This window comes from Vulpes vulpes, chromosome 11 (assembly GCF_048418805.1).
Source record: "Vulpes vulpes isolate BD-2025 chromosome 11, VulVul3, whole genome shotgun sequence".
Lineage (NCBI taxonomy): Eukaryota > Metazoa > Chordata > Mammalia > Carnivora > Canidae > Vulpes > Vulpes vulpes.
The window spans coordinates 72,622,047-72,638,091 of NC_132790.1; the positions used below are offsets into that span (position 1 = coordinate 72,622,047).

The 16,045-nt window shown below is 35.1% G+C and overlaps 1 protein-coding gene and 1 non-coding gene across 4 annotated transcripts in view; one reads left to right on the forward strand and one right to left on the reverse strand.

The window, feature by feature from the left end:
• ZNF385D (zinc finger protein 385D) overlaps positions 1–16,045 on the forward strand; it is an 875,841-nt gene that overhangs the window by 833,691 nt on the left and 26,105 nt on the right. The gene's annotated exons all lie outside the window — the stretch shown is intronic.
• LOC112925647 (U6 spliceosomal RNA) lies at positions 10,620–10,725 on the reverse strand. The gene has a single exon (XR_003236176.2). It is a non-coding gene; the product is annotated as a U6 spliceosomal RNA (small nuclear RNA).

Sequence of the window (16,045 nt, forward strand, 5' to 3'; positions counted from 1 at the left end):
AGGGGTGTTATGAAATTCTCACAGGTGGACTCTGAAAGGCTTATTTTCAGTCAAGGAAGAAGCAGAGTCAGGAGAGAAACAAGACACAGGGAGACTCTCACAGATGTGAGACAAGAGTGCCAAGAAAACTAAATAACTGTAATACATTCTTGGAGGAATTATTTAAGAATGCGAGCTTAAGCTCTGGTGATAATTGACAGTTTTGGCTTCTGATTCATTCATTCTTGTATGGCTTTTCCTGGACTTTAAAATATTTTGTCTTGTGTTATCTATCCTTGCCAGGTGATGAGAGGCTGTGGCCCTCTTGGGGCCAGGGGTGCTTTGCAAAAACATGAATAAGAAAAGAGAGGCCCATTAGATCTAAGCTCTACATGAAATATTTCAATACATGATTTTCCCCACTGAGGAAACAGAAAGTACTTCAAACTAACAGATTATATACGATATTTGTAGACAAATTTCTAGTACTTCCATAATCATAATCATGGTTCCAAATATCCAGTGAAGAGAACAATGTTTAAAAATTAATGGGTTTTTCATTAAACACTTAATGGGTTGCATAAAAATATAATCTAAAGCCACAAAAAAACTGGAAAGACTCTAGGTATAAATGCAGTTGCTTACATGGAAATAAAATTTAGGTTTTCCAGGTGGTCAAGAAGACAGTAAAAACATATGTGTGCAAAGAAATATTTAACAGAACATATCCCATATAAAGAGAGATGGATGGAAATCTGTTAAAACACAGGGCAGAGAGTACTTGGATGTAAAATCTTCCTGTGAAGATGACTGAGTATTTAATGAGAAAGAAATTTATAGCTTCTTACTTTGTAGCAGAGTCTTTGGCTGACACTGGGATCACATGACAGCCTCATAAATTTGCTTGGATCTCTCTGCCTGTACCCCACTGAAAAAGCAGAGAGTAGCCGAGTAATGTTTGGTAAGCAGGGGTACCAGCTCATTTTCACATGGGTGATATTTCTATGAACATTTTAAGATGCTACACATTTGCTGTTATTTGTTTTTCTTAATCCGGAAATTACTGCAGAAATGGTGTTCATGAGTTGTGTATGTGAGTGTTTAAGTGGTTACACATGCATGAGTGTGTATTTTATTTTCTGGTGGCTGTAAATAATTAAGCATGTGTGTCTGTTTTTTTTTTTCAAAGGGGGATTTTTTTTTTGGAAACTATGAGTTGAAAACATGGCATAAATATATTAACTTTGGACTGCAGCTTCTAACAGCTGTGATTTTAAAAGTGCAATTCTAGAGCCTATTCTGTTTGGAGAAGAGTTGACTGCTGTTGTTTCTGAAGCTAATACAGTTTCTTCAGAGAGGGAAAAAAAGCAATCAGCATTTGAGTTTGAGGTTCTCTGGGCAGGTGTGTGTGTGTGTGTGTGTGTGTGTGTGTGTATGCCTATAAGGAGAGACACAGAAAGAGAGACAGCATGGGAATATATTTTTGTGTGCTTTTAATATAAGATTGCATTTTATTAGCATTAAGACTTATCTGCTTCAAATCAGTAGACTCATTTAAAAAATGTTTTTTAGTTTTCCATTTGAAAATTTAAGATTACATAGTTAACAAAAAAGTACATGTGACTAATGTATTATTCTACATTAATCTTCCAGTCAGTAATTATGAAGTTATTTTGAAATCTCTACAATTACTTTATCAAAGTCTTCTTTATGTGTTTGAAGCAAATATTCTGCAAATATTATAAATATTTGCTTTATTTTTTAAAGATTTTATTTATTTATTCATGAGAGAAACAGAGAGAGAGGCAGAGACATAGGCAGGGGGGAGAAGCAGGCTCCCTGTGGGGAGCCCAATGTGGGACTCGAACCTGAGACTATAGGATCATACCCTGAGCCCAAGGCAGACGCTCAACCGCTGAGCACCCAGGCATCTGAAATATTTGATTAAGGTACAGATTTAGATGAGTTTAAGGATTATTTAACCTTTGTTCCTTGCTAAGCCAGAATTGTATGTAACATTTACTTCAGCTGAGCTCACTTCAGTTCATTGCTTTCTTCCAATTGTTTCATTTGGATGTGTGCAGTACTTCCTATAAATAAGACAGATGAGACATACACTCATTCCTGTTGCATATGAAAAAACTGATGCTAAGTGCCTCTCCCAAGATACACTATATAAGAGTATCAATTTTGAAAGAAAAATGTTATCTCTAAAACGTAAACATTTAACTCTCTAATTTTGATTTTTTTTTCCAGTAAGGTCTGTCCCTGAAAAATGAAAAAGACCTCAGATCTGAAGAGGTTTCTCCTGATTCCCAGATATTTGGTCTCTAGTGTAACCACTTGGAAATGGGCATGTTAGCATACCTGCACGCATCTGTGGAGAAAACTAGCGAGTCTGGAGTTACGAGTGAGAAAAAGCTAGGCAGCTGTTACGGAGAACTGTATCTTCAAGGCCAGATCTGAAGGGGCTTAGCTGTTCTTCACTCCACCATGGCATTCAGCTCTGAGCATGCCCTCAAGACTCTCAGATTCCTCTGTGTGCTTCTCAGACTCTTTGTGGGACTCACATGCTGGCCCACTGCACAATGCTCTCTCTTCATTGTTTTAAGTAATTAGTATTTTTTTTTTATTTGTGAAAGCAATAAATCATGTATGTGTTTTAATACAGAAAAAAAAAGGATTGTGTCGATCACTTATATATCCTTCTAGACTTCCTTTAAAAATATACAGGATACAAAAAAAAAAAAAAAAACAGGATACAGGGGTACCTTGGTGGCTCAGTGGTTTCAGCATCTGCCTTTGGCTCAGGTCATAATCCTGAGGTCCTGGGATCAGATCTCATAACAGGTTCCCACATTGGGCTCCCTGTGGAGAGCCTGCTTCTCTCTCTGCCTGTCTCTGCCTCTATCTCTGTGTGTCTCATGAATAAATAAATAAAATTTTTAAAAATTAAAAAATATATGCGGGATACATTTTTTAATAAAAATGGGAACATATTACATATAATGTTTTATAATATTATGTGATTGAATATTTTCTGTTCTCGTAATTTTTCCTCTTTATTTGATTTTTCTGTGTTTACAATTTTAGTTAGCTAGACTGATACAATTATACGTATTACCTTTAATATCATTGTAGCTTAGTGTACTTATTTAATCTTTCACATCTGTATGTTTTTTCCATAAAACAGTATTTTAAAAATTGTTTCACTTGGTGCTGCCTGCTTAGCTTTTTAGCTTTGCATGTAAAGCATTATATAATTATTATTATATATGATTATGTGTAGTTATATATACATTATGTAATTATTTATAATGTATAATTATAATGTTGCCATATATAATTCAAACTTTATAGCATTTAAAATTCATTTTAATTTATTTTGTCTTTGCCTTCATTATCATTTGTATTCGTAGACTCCCAAAAATTGCTATTTACTTCTAGCATAATGTTACATGTACATATTTTAAGGTCTTTTAATTTTATTTAATGTACATATTTTAATGTCTTAAAATAATATTTAACTACTTATCTACCTACCTATATACCTATCTGACCCTCTTTACCTAATTTATTTTGTCTTTACCCTTAGACTCCTAAAAATTACTGTTTACTTCTAGCATAATATTACATGTACATGTTTTAATGCCTTTTACCCTTAAAATAATATTTAGCTACTTATCTACTTACCTATATACTTATCTCTCTTTACCTATGTTTTCCCTTGACTTACTTATTTGCAAGCAACCATTTTAGGTGTCAGGATCAACTCTGATGGTCTCTCTGTTTACCATTTGGTTCTATGACAAGTGCTCTAGATACTCATTACACAACTTTTCTAAACAAAACTAAATTTTTAATATCTCGTAGTCTGAGAAATATTAAATACTAGAGAATTCTTGCATCCTATGTTGGGGTTGGGGAAGAGGTAGAGATTAAATTAACAGCCACAAAGTTTGTTTGGATTTGAACATAACAATGCCGACTGCCAAGCCACTATGGGGTACTCTTGAGTTTCAAGATTAAGAGATTTGTTGTTGATTGTTGTTGTTACTGCTGCCAATGGTCATGCAGATGATGTGTCGGACCATCAGATTTCAGTTATGAAAATGTAGGAACCAAAAACATTAGCTTATTCAGAAAAATATTTATTTAGCAACTACTATATAGCAAGTACCCTACTCTTACCTATTTTACTAAAACCTAGAAAGTCACAGGGAGATCTAAGCCAGATATGAAGTGCTCAGAGGCTGAAAATACTTGACTATGGCTGCAGATGTGTTTTTGTCCCAGTTTATACCAGCAAGCAGCGTTCCTGGACATCTGTAGTTATGTGGAGAGCATGCTCACAGAAGAGCATTCAATACACCTCTTTACAGCAAACAATTGAAATGTACAGCTATAACTCGATAATGTGTGATTTCAACTGGCTGGAAGTCTAATTAGTGCTGTACAAATTTGAAAACAATTAAGGTATTATTTAGCATTTGGCCCAACATGAATAATGATATAAATGTGAATCTATAACATCTGTACCAGAATTGCTCTTACCCTGTCCTCTTCAAAATTAGAAGTTAATTCCAAAGAGTAGTTTTAAATTTAAAAAATTCACATAGCATTTAGAATGCAAAGACAAAAAAAGGAAAATGAAACCTTGAGAATGATTTTAAAAGGTGACAGACAGAGAGTCGGATTTCACTTTGTATCCTTTCCTTAACTCAGTTCCCTACAATATCATAGGTGATGGGAAAGGTACACCATAGTCATGGTCCAGCCGGGCAGAGCTTGGGTCTTTAGATGAGTAAATTCAAGTCTCCCTACTTTTATTTTTGTGGGTTTTTTAAAATTTGAGTTTTATTAAGGTATAATTGACATAAGAAATTTTAAGATATTTAAAGTATACATTGTGATGAATTGATACATGTATTCATTGTGAGATGATTCCCCCCATCTAGTTCATTAACATAACACATCCATGACCTCACGTATCTCTCTCTCTTTCTCTCTCTGATGAGAATATTCAAAGTTCTATTCCTTTAGCAAATTTGAATTATACAGTAGAGTCTTATCAACTATAGTCACATTTTAAAGGAAGCAAAAATAGCTTTTGTTCTGATTTTAAAGAATTTTGTAAGAATGGATGGATATAAAAGCATTTAGCAAATTGCACAGTGCTAAACAAAGCTTAGATATTATTAAGGCAATCAACTTAATATTTTTTTCATAACAGAAAGATAAGTCTTGCATTTTTCTGGAACTAGATTACAAATCCAGTGGTCCTAATTAATTGCTCTTTTCTTTAAAAAGTTCTACATCATTGGGACGCCTGGGTGGCTCAGCAGTTGAGCACCTGCCTCCGGCCCAGGGTGTGAACCTGGAGTCCCTGGATCGACTCTCACATTGGGCTCCCAGCATGGAGCCTGCTTCTCTCTCTGCTTATGTCTCTGCCTCTCTCTCTGTGTCTCTCATGAATCAATAAATAAAATCTTTAAAAAAAAGTTCTACGTCACGACTCTACATCAAATTAGAAAATCATCAAATTTAGAGATTACAACTGCTCTGATAAGTAACTTTGTTATATCTTTCCTTAAAAATTATTGTGGTGAATAGAAAATAATATAAAATACTATTTCTTACAGCACAAAGACCACACACATAACCACTGTGTGTTTATTAAAGGACCTGTTTGTTATAGCTTCATCACAAAATTATATCCAAAGATGTAATTTCTAAGCTGAATGAAATATAATATTTTAAAGAAGAATCAATTGGTTTGTCCCTTTTATCCCCATTGAAGTACTCATTTTCAAAGCATGCTGTTAAAGCTTTATACTGAATATAATCTGGTATAAACAAAGTTAAATGATAAATACTCGGTAGACACCAACTCACATGATCTGATATCTATGAAATAGATACACAGAGCATTAGGCTGAGACATACGGATTTCAGGCAAATACAGAAACCAAAAGCACTCCACTCCAAATCTACATTAGTTGTTCATGCAAGTTAGGGCAAAATAAACTATATTTGAATTTTATTTTGTCTAGCACTGGAAAGAAAAAAAAAAGGTATTGTAGAAAGAGCATCTGACCATGAAACCGAGATCAGGCCTGAGTCTCTTGGGAATCCTTACGTAAACAGCATCAACAAAAACATGAACACAAAGAAACAAGCTTAACATTCAGAATAAATTGAGAATTCAGAAAATTTGACAGGTGATTTAGCAACAACCAATAATATTAGTGATGTATGCCAAGGCTTATTGAAGCCTAGGGCATGAAGCAACACTATGGAAGGTCGTAAGGGGTTAGCCCAAGACATGGAACAGAATCGTGTCTACACAGACTTAGAGAATGGAGTCCCATCGTATGTGGGAGCTGAGTTCCACAGTCACCATCAAAGGGGAAAATAGAATATTATCGTAGTTATCCTTGAAAATATCTTAGGAAGGTGGCAATTTGGCATAAAGATTCCATCTTTCCTGAATGCCCAACTTACTCCATTTTCATCAAGCAATAAAATAGATTATGGTACACTGGGCAAGTTGAGGTAGTTGACTTGTGTTTATGGGTTGTTTTGTTTAAAAATAAAATACCTTTAGCATGGTGGAATGTTCCTTTCTCTTTTTCAATTTTAGTTTTTAACATAGAGCATTATATTAGTTTCAGATGTATAAAATAGTGATTCAGCAATTCTCTACATTGCTCAGTGCCCCATCATGATAGGTGTACTCTTAATCCCCTTATCCTATTTCACCCATCTCCCCACCTACCTCTCCTCTAGTAACCTTCAGTTTGTTCTCTGTATTTAAAGGTCTGTTTCTTGGTTTGTCTCTTTTTTCCTGTATCCATTTGTTTCATTTCTTAAACTCTTAAACATATGAGTGAAACCATATGATTTTTGTCTTTCTTTGCCTGACATATCTCACTTAACATTTCCCCACCAGATCCATCCATGTTGTTGCAAATAACAAGATTTCACTCTTTTTTATGGCTGAGTAATATTCCCTGTGTGTGTGTGTGTGTGTGTGTGTGTGTGTGTGTACACAACGCATCTTCTTTATCAGTTCCTCTATCAATGGATATTTGGGTTGCTTCCATATCTTAGCTATTGTAAATAATGCTGCAATAAACATGGGTGCGTGTATCTTTTCAAATTATTGTTTTTGTATTCTTTGGGTAAATACCCAGTAGTGTAATTACTGAATCACATGATAATTTTATTTATAACTACCATCCCATGTGCATGTATTCATTTATAAATCTCAGCCTCCCAATATAGCATCCTTGGGGCTTCAATAGCAGGGGAGCCTGCTGCCTCCTGATACTTCTGAAGTTCACCACTGCACCCACATGAGTGTTGATATAACCCACTCTCCCCTCTTATCCTCCAGGTAATAGGAGTCAGTATTTGGTCATGCTTCCTCATAGGAAAACTGAAAATGAAGGTGCTAGAATTTAAAAGGCATTTTCACAGCTTATTGTGTTTTCTTAATAACTGCCTTATTGACATATCATTCACATACCATACAATTCACTCATTTAAAGTGTACAGTTCAGTGGTCTTTAGTGTATTCACAGAGTTGTGCACTCACCACTACAATCAATTTTAGAGCTCCTCAGAGAAAGTCCATACCCATTAGTAGTCACCCTTCATTTCCTCCCACCCTCCAGAATATGTTTTCTGTCTCTGTAGATATGCTGGATATTTCATAAAAATAAAATTACAGAACACTTGGTGTTTTTACTTAACGTCATATTTTCAAAGTACATTCATTGATGTCATATGCATCAAGACTTCATTCCTCTTTATTTTTTTAAAGATTTTATTTATTTGTGAGAGACACAGAGACATAGGCAGAGACATAGGCAGAGGGAGAAGTAGGCTCCTCTCAGGGAGACCAGTGTGGGACTTGATCCTAGGACCCTGGGATCACGACCTGAGCCAAAGGCAGATGCTCAACTGCTGAGCCACCCAAACATCCCTTCATTCCTCTTTAGAGCAATTATCCATTGTATGGATATACATTTTATTTTTCCTTTTATCAAGTGATACATGTGTGGATTTTTCTATTTTGGGGTATTATGAATAATGTTGCAGTGAACATTTGTGTACGGGTTTCTGTATAGACATAAGTTTTCTTTTCTCATGGATATGTGTAGAATTGGGTATGATGGGCATTGCTGGGTCATATAGTAACTCTGTTTTTAATGTTTTGAGGAACTGTGTTAAAATGTTTTCCAGCAGGGTTGCACCAACTTATTAGGTTTGAGATCACTTATTCTTAGCTACAAGGTCGAAAGTTACTTATAAAATTTCCCTGGATTCATACTCTTAGGAAGTAGGCTCTTCATGGAACTAACTACCTGGAAAAAAAAATCAGTTTGTGTTTTTATTTAATGATAGTGTTTCTGTAAAAACAAAAAGCACATAAAATGAACAAACAAAGTATACTAACTAGTCTTAATAATACACATAAAATTCATTTAGGTTTAGAGTAAGATTCAAAGAACCATAATATTTAGTAGGGGTGAACTTTTTTCATATTTTTACCTATAGTTTTAAAGAGAGATCCTCAATCAGTTCCTTAACAGTATCACATTTCCTAGGTTTTATGCTATTTGAGGCTTGAAAGTTCAAATTTTCCTATTCTTTTTTTCTTGCATGCCTGGCTTTTATCTAGATCTATTTTTCAGCCTCTTAATTTTTTTTAAGATTTTATTTATTAATTAATGAAAGAGAGAGAAAGAGAGAGGCAGAGTCACAGGCAGAGGGAGAAGCAGGCTCGGTGCAGGGCGCCTGATGGGGGATTTAATCCCAGGACCCCGGGATCATGCCCTGGGCTGAAGGTGGCGCTAGACCACTGAGCCACCCAGGGATCCCTTTTTCAGCCTCTTAAAAAGTTAGTGGTTTTTTTTTAATTTTTTTTATTATTTATTTATGACAGTCATATATATAGAGAGAGGCAGAGACAAGGCAGAGATAAAGGCGAAGGGAGAAGCAGGCTCCATGCACCGGGAGCCCGACGTGGGATTCGATCCCGGGTCTCCAGGATCGCGCCCTGAGCCAAAGGCAGGCGCCAAACCGCTGCGCCACCCAGGGATCCCAGAAAGTTAGTGTTTGCTCGTTTTTTTCCCCCAGAGTCTCAGAAACTCACTCTTCTCGACTATATCATCCCTTTCTTCCTGATCTAGCAGATTGGGGGGTGGGTAGGGGGAGGCATAACAGTATTGCCTTGATATAATTCCTGGCATAACTTCCCAAATAGAGAAAATAATTTCGTACCTAAACTCCATCTAATTTAGCTGTTGGCCTTTGGTAACAGAAGGAATAGTGAAGAATTAGTTGTGTGTAATTCTCAAATTAACTTATTAATCACTTCTTTAGAAAATCTGTGGATCGTATAGCTAAATTTTAATAAACATCCTGTTTTTCAAGGTATCATTATTTTAGAGCTGGAAGAGATTTCAGAAATCATGTAGCAAAATTCCTTGTTTAAAAAAATAACCACTTTTTAAAAAATCACCTAATTAAGTTGCCTGTGAACAAAAGAAAGTACACGTTTTATTTATTTATTTATTTATTTATTTATTTATTTATTTATTCATGAGAGACACACAGAGGCAGAGACACAGGCAGAGGGAGAAACAGGCTCTTCAGAGGCAGCCTGATGCAGAACTTGATCCCAGGAACCCGAGATCACGCTCTGAGCCGAAGGCAGACACTCAACTGCTGAGCCATCTAGGTGTCCCAAAAGCAGATATTTTAAAGAGATAAACAATGACTTCCACAGAAATGCAGTCACATACTGGTGTTGGATCTTCCTCTGCCTCCTCCTACAATTCATTCTTTCTCTTTCAAGAAACATTTTCTTTCCTGGGGTGGGTTTTTTTGTTGTTCATTCATTCATTCAAGAAATAGTTGTTGGGAATCTATTATGTTTCAGATGCAATTCTAGATGCTAAGGATCAGCATAGAACAAAAACACTAAAAACCACTGCTCTTGGAGAGTTTATATTCCACTGGTGGAGAATAATAATGAACAGCCCTCGGGCTTTTATGTATTTCCTAGCATATTTGAATGTGATAAGCTTTGTGGAGAAAAAGCAGGGAAGAGAAAGAGGAATCACAAGCCTGGATGCAGGGATACGTTTTTACCCAGAGTAGTATGATAAAGCCTCACTAAGAAGGTGATGTAGACCTCAACTTGGGGAGGGAAGGGGTAATGTGATTTTCTGATATCCTGGATATACAGAACAGCAAGCTCAAAGTTTCTGAGGTGAGAGGCTGCAAGAAGACCAGTACAGTACGGTTGTTAAAGAGGAAACAAGAGGGAAGTGTAGAAAAAGATAAAGTCAGATAGCTGCTGGAGGACCAGGCACAGAGAGGCCTCTGGCCATCGCAAGAACATTGGCTTTAAAAAAAACAAACAATTATAAGATTCACATAACAATTCACTGTTTTAACCATTTTATTTTAATTTATTTTTTTAATAAATTAATTTTTATTGGTGTTCAATTTACCAACATACAGAAAAACACCCAGTGCTCATCCCGTCAAGTGTCCCCCTCAGTGCCCGTCACCCATTCACCCCCACCCCCTGCCCTCCTCCCCTTCCACCACCCCTAGTTCGTAAAAATATGGAACACTTCACGAATTTGCGTGTCACCCTTCGCAGGGGCCATGCTAATCTTCTCTGTATCATTCCAATTTTAGTATATGTGCTGCCGAAGCGAGCACTGTTTTAACCATTTTAAAGTGTACACTCTAGAGGGTTTTAGTATATTCACAATGTTTTGCAACTATCACACTCATTTCAAAATTTCCATCCCTACAAAAAGAAGCCCTAATACCTCCTAAATTTCCCTTTTTCCCATTCTCTGGCAACCACTAATACTTTTGTCTGTATGGATTTAGCTATTCTGGTAAATATAGGGTGTTGTGTGACAGACTTATTTTAATTAGCATAATGTTTTCAAGAGTCATCCACATTGTGACCTGTATTAGCGCTTCATTCTTTCAGTTGGGTAACTAGTGTTACATTGTACAGACATACCATATATATGTCCACTCATTAGTTGATGAACTTTGGGTTATTTTCATTAATTGGCAATTGTGAAATGCTACTATGAGCATTCATTTAGAAGTTGGTGTGTAAAAATATTTTTTCCTTTATCTTGGGTGTATATTTAGAAGTAGAACTTCTGAGTCATAGGTTAACTCTATATTTAACTTTTTGAGAAACTACCAAACTTTTCCACAGCCACTGCACCATTTTTAATTCTTACCAGCAATGTATGAGGATTCTAATTTTCCCTCATCCTTGGTAAAACTTGCTATTTTCTGGGGTTTTTTGAATTTAATTTCTCATCATTATGATAGCCATCCTAGTAGGTGGGAGATGGCATCTCATTTTATTTTGATCTGCATTTCTCTAGTGGCTGATGATGACAAACATCTTTTCATGTGTTTTTGGCCAATTTTATATTGTATCTGGTGCAATGTCTACTTAAATCATTTGTCCACTTCTTAATTTGTTTGTCTTTTTCTTGTTGAGTCTGTGGTTTGTCTTTATTACTTTTTTATAGTGTCTTTGACATGCAAGAGTTTTAAATTTTGATAAAGTCCAATTTATTTTTTCTTTCTATCTTCATGCTCTTAGTATCATTTTTAAGAAACCACTGCCTAATCCAAAGTCACACATGTGTACAACTGTGTTTCCATATTAGAGTTTTACACTATTACCTGTCACATTTAAGTTGTTGACCCATTTTGAGTGTATAGGATATGAGCCAGGGGTTCATAGTCATTCTTTTGCATATATCCATATGTCTCTTGAAGAGACTATTCTCTCCCCATTGAACAGTCTTGTCACCCTTATCAAAAATCAGTTGACCATGGAATGTATAGTTTTATTTTTGGACTCTCAATTTAATTCCATTTATCTATATGTCTGGTATCCTTATTCTTTATTCATTAATGTAGCTTTTTAGTAAGTTTTGAAATCAAGAAGTGTGAGAACTCCAACTTATTTTTCTTTTCCAATATTGTTGAATATTGGGATCCCTCCATTTCTATATGAACTTAAGTTTAGCTCATCCATTTCTGCAAAAAAGGTCATTGGGAATTTGATAGCTTTTGAATTTACACTGTAGATCACTTTAAGGAGTATTACCATCTTAGAATATTAAGCTTTCCAATTCATGAATAAGGAATGTCTTTTCATTTATTTAGATATTTTAAGTTTAACTTTAGCAATACTTTGTAGTTTTCAGCGTACAAGCCTTACTCTTCAGTTTACACTTATTTCTAAGTATTTTATTCTTTTTCATTCTATGGTAAATGAAATTGTTTTCTTAATTTGATTTTCAGATAGTTTATTGCTAGTGTATAGAAATACAATTGTTCTTCGCACATTGATCTTGTATTCTGCAGATTTGCTGAACTCATTTATTAGCTCTATTTTTTTTTTTTTTGGATCCCTAGGGTGTTCTATATATAAGATCATGTCATTCATGAACTGAGATAGTTTTACTTTTGCCTTTCCAGCCTAGATCTCTTTTATTTATTTTTCTTGCTTACTAGTCCTGTCTAGAGCTTTCAGGACAATGTTGAATAGCAATGGCAAAATGGGTATCTTTGTCTTGTTCCTGATCTGAGATAAGGAGAAAGCTTTCAGTGGCACATTGGTCTTTACTTGAGATGAAATAGGGAACATTCTGGTAGTTTGAGGAGAAGAGTGATGTGATCTAACCCCTATTTTAAAAGCATATCTTTGTTTTAAGTGATTATAAGTCCTAAAACTAAAGCTATAAACCTTAGTAAATATAATAAGTAGGTATTAAAAATCTGACATGGTTTATTACATTTAAATAACATAGTAATACTACTATACGAAAACGTTTAATATATACATATATCTCTTCTAAGTGCAATGAAATTAGTTGAAAATTAAATATATAATGTGTTCAAGTCATACACATGGTCTTAACTATATCTCTATCTCTCTAGCCATCTATATTATTGTGATTCTGTAATGTCCTATTGATAATATGCAATTTTTTTATACTTCACTCTTGATAATCAAAGATAGTTTTTTCTACCAGTTGGCAACAAGCCCTAAAAAAACTCTTGGCACTGATAATGGCTTTCCTAATTAATATCTACATGGTTCTAACAAGTGCCTTTATATCAATAAGGCAGTTTTCTCTTTAATAAAATAAGAACTCTCATGTCTATCTCACACGAGATAGGATAAAAAGGATAAAAAGAAGTGTCTAGAAAAGTTATTTGAAAACTAAAAAGCACTAAACAAATGCTGAGCATCACTATTATCTTGCATCTTTTAAATGTTCTTTATCACACATTTGTTTAATTTTATAATTATTTAGTTTACCTTTGAGTGAGTGCATTGTTATACCTGACGGCTTATTCATGTGACAATAATGGCATTTAGAATAAGAACCTATAAAGCTAGACACCTAGGTTGTTGGACTTACTAGAGAGAACCACTCTATATCATGCAAAGTTTAAAATAGCAAAAAAATAATGAGGCCTTAAAGTAGTTGAAGAAGCAGTCTATCTCATTTTGAATGATGCATTATCTATCATCTTGGGTATATTGTGTAACATATATCTTGCAAAAATCAGCTGTAGACTTCTTTGGCATTTACCATTCATTTGCGTTTCAGTGATATTCACATCAGAAGTCATAAATCATCATATTTGGTGGCACCTTTTCCATTAGCATCTCAGAAATTGTAACAGAATATAGCCTTAAATAGAAATGGTGCTTTTGTGGTGATGTGAGCCTCAAAGATTGAAAGAGAATAGTTTTATCCAAATCCTATGGATGGTCCATCATATTGATCCATCTGGACTGACTGATAAAAATATCCTTTAAGAGGAGAAACTCACAAAAGTATTCTCCCTATATCTGTATCTTAGAAGGGCAAATAGGACACAGGTCTTTCTTGCCCTCCTCTCTTACTTCTTTTCTCTCCCTTTCCCTCTTATCTTGCAAAAGAAAAAAGAAAGAAAAAGAAAGAAAGAAAGAAAGAAAGAAAGAAAGAAAGAAAGAAAGAAAGAAAGAAGAAAGAAAGAAAGAAAAGAAAAAAGGCAAACAAATAATTTCTATCTCATTCACATCTATTCAACTTAAGTTAATTAAACTTCTAGTTTGAGGAAACATTTATTAACCCAGATTGATAAGTCAAGCAAAGAAGAAATTTTTATTGGCTTTGGAATTGTACTTTGAAGGTTAGGTAGAGTGGAATTTTTCTGAAGTGTTAAGTAAAAGCAAATGATTACTGAAATCGTGGCTTAGCAATGCTAAAAATGAATATATCACATATGGAATGAAAATAAAGTTGTGTGAAAATAAAATACGTGATTTAAAAAAAAATCTCTAAGCATTTTTCAAGAATTTCCAGATACTTACAATTATTGTTACATTTAAATTATCTAGGGAAATTCATTTTGTGCTTTGATTTTGGTAAAAGGCATTGTATTTTTACAAAGCTAGGCCTAAGCTTCAATGTTCTCTAGATGAGCTGATGAGAAAAAAATGATTTCACTGAACTCTTAAATCATACAACTCAACTCTTAGCTAACCTGCCCAATCCTTGGTCACTTTTTCTTTTCTTTTTCCCAGCCAACCTGGAAAGTTTTTTACTTTCTTTTCTAGCTATGTCCTCAAGTCCAGAGAAGCAGCTCAAGGGAGCAAATCGAAATCTCAAAGGGAGAAATATGTATGTACGTACATGTGTTATTTTATTTAGTTATTTTATTTTGGAAAATGTAGGAAATAGGTAAATTGAGCAAAATAGGAGGCAAGAGAGGAGCTTGAGCCCTAGCCTGGTGCTTGCCTGTCTGTTCATCCCAGTATCCTACAGTGTCATCCAAGGGCACAAAGCCAGAGGTCTTTAGACACACAGCTACCATCTCTTCCTTTGCCTCTTCTCCCTGTTTCTAAGAGGTGCCAATTGTGGCCATGAATACTCTTTCCTCAATAAACCACTACAGTGCTGTCCAAGAGGTAAAAGCCTCCATGCTAAAAATAACCTCACAAGGTCACCACCTTGTCTGCCTGCCATAGTCTTAAGCCATGTCCTTAGATCCCCGAGAGCTGTTTCTTCTCACCCAGCTTGCCTTCTGGCTCTGACTTCTCTCTCCAGCCTTATGAAGTGGACCTGGCTGTGATGTTGACTGGTTGGCAACAGCCTTCCAAGTGCCAGGCTTGGATGAGGTCTCTCTGCCTTGCACACTCCCCGTGCACTCAGACTTTTGACTTCACACATCCAGCCCTGGATTGCTGGCATCATCGCCTGGCTTCCTCCCTGAGCAAAAAGACATGAACATGCCAGTAAGGACATGGACAAAACTAGTCACATGCCACAGTAAGGCTTTTTCCCCATTTCTAGAGAAACAACCATAAAAGAAACTAATGTTGATTTAAAACAGATTTATAAAAAACAGGATACATAGAAAAAAATCTTCTGTCACAAGAAAATTAATTTTCAAAAAGTGATCTATAAAGCAAAGTGGTTGACTCTAAGGGCTGGCTTTAAATTTTATTTTATTTTTTTTTTTAATTTTTTTTTTGGCTTTAAATTTTAATTGTCACAGTTGGGTTTGGTGAAAGTAATAGAAATAGCACTTGTTAAAATCAGCTATACACATATGTATCCTAAATAAAATCGTGAGTCTTTTCTAAGCCTTGATTAAAAATTATATTTTAAAATTATTTTATCTATGGACGCCTGGGTGGCTGTCATTTAAGCGTCTGACTCTTGATTTTGGCTCCAGTGATGATCTCAGAGTCATGGGATTAAGCCCGGCATTGGGCTCTGAACTCAGCAGAGTCTGCTTAGGATTGTCTCTCTTCCTCCTCACTCTCTAAATAAATACATAAATACATAAATACACAAATAAAATGTTTAAAATTATTTTATCTAAATTGATGAAATTTCAGAACTTTTATTTATATCAAATGGTTTCTAATCTGTTGTTCTGATTTGACTCATGAAATGAGATCTCACAAAGTGAAATGGAATAGAAA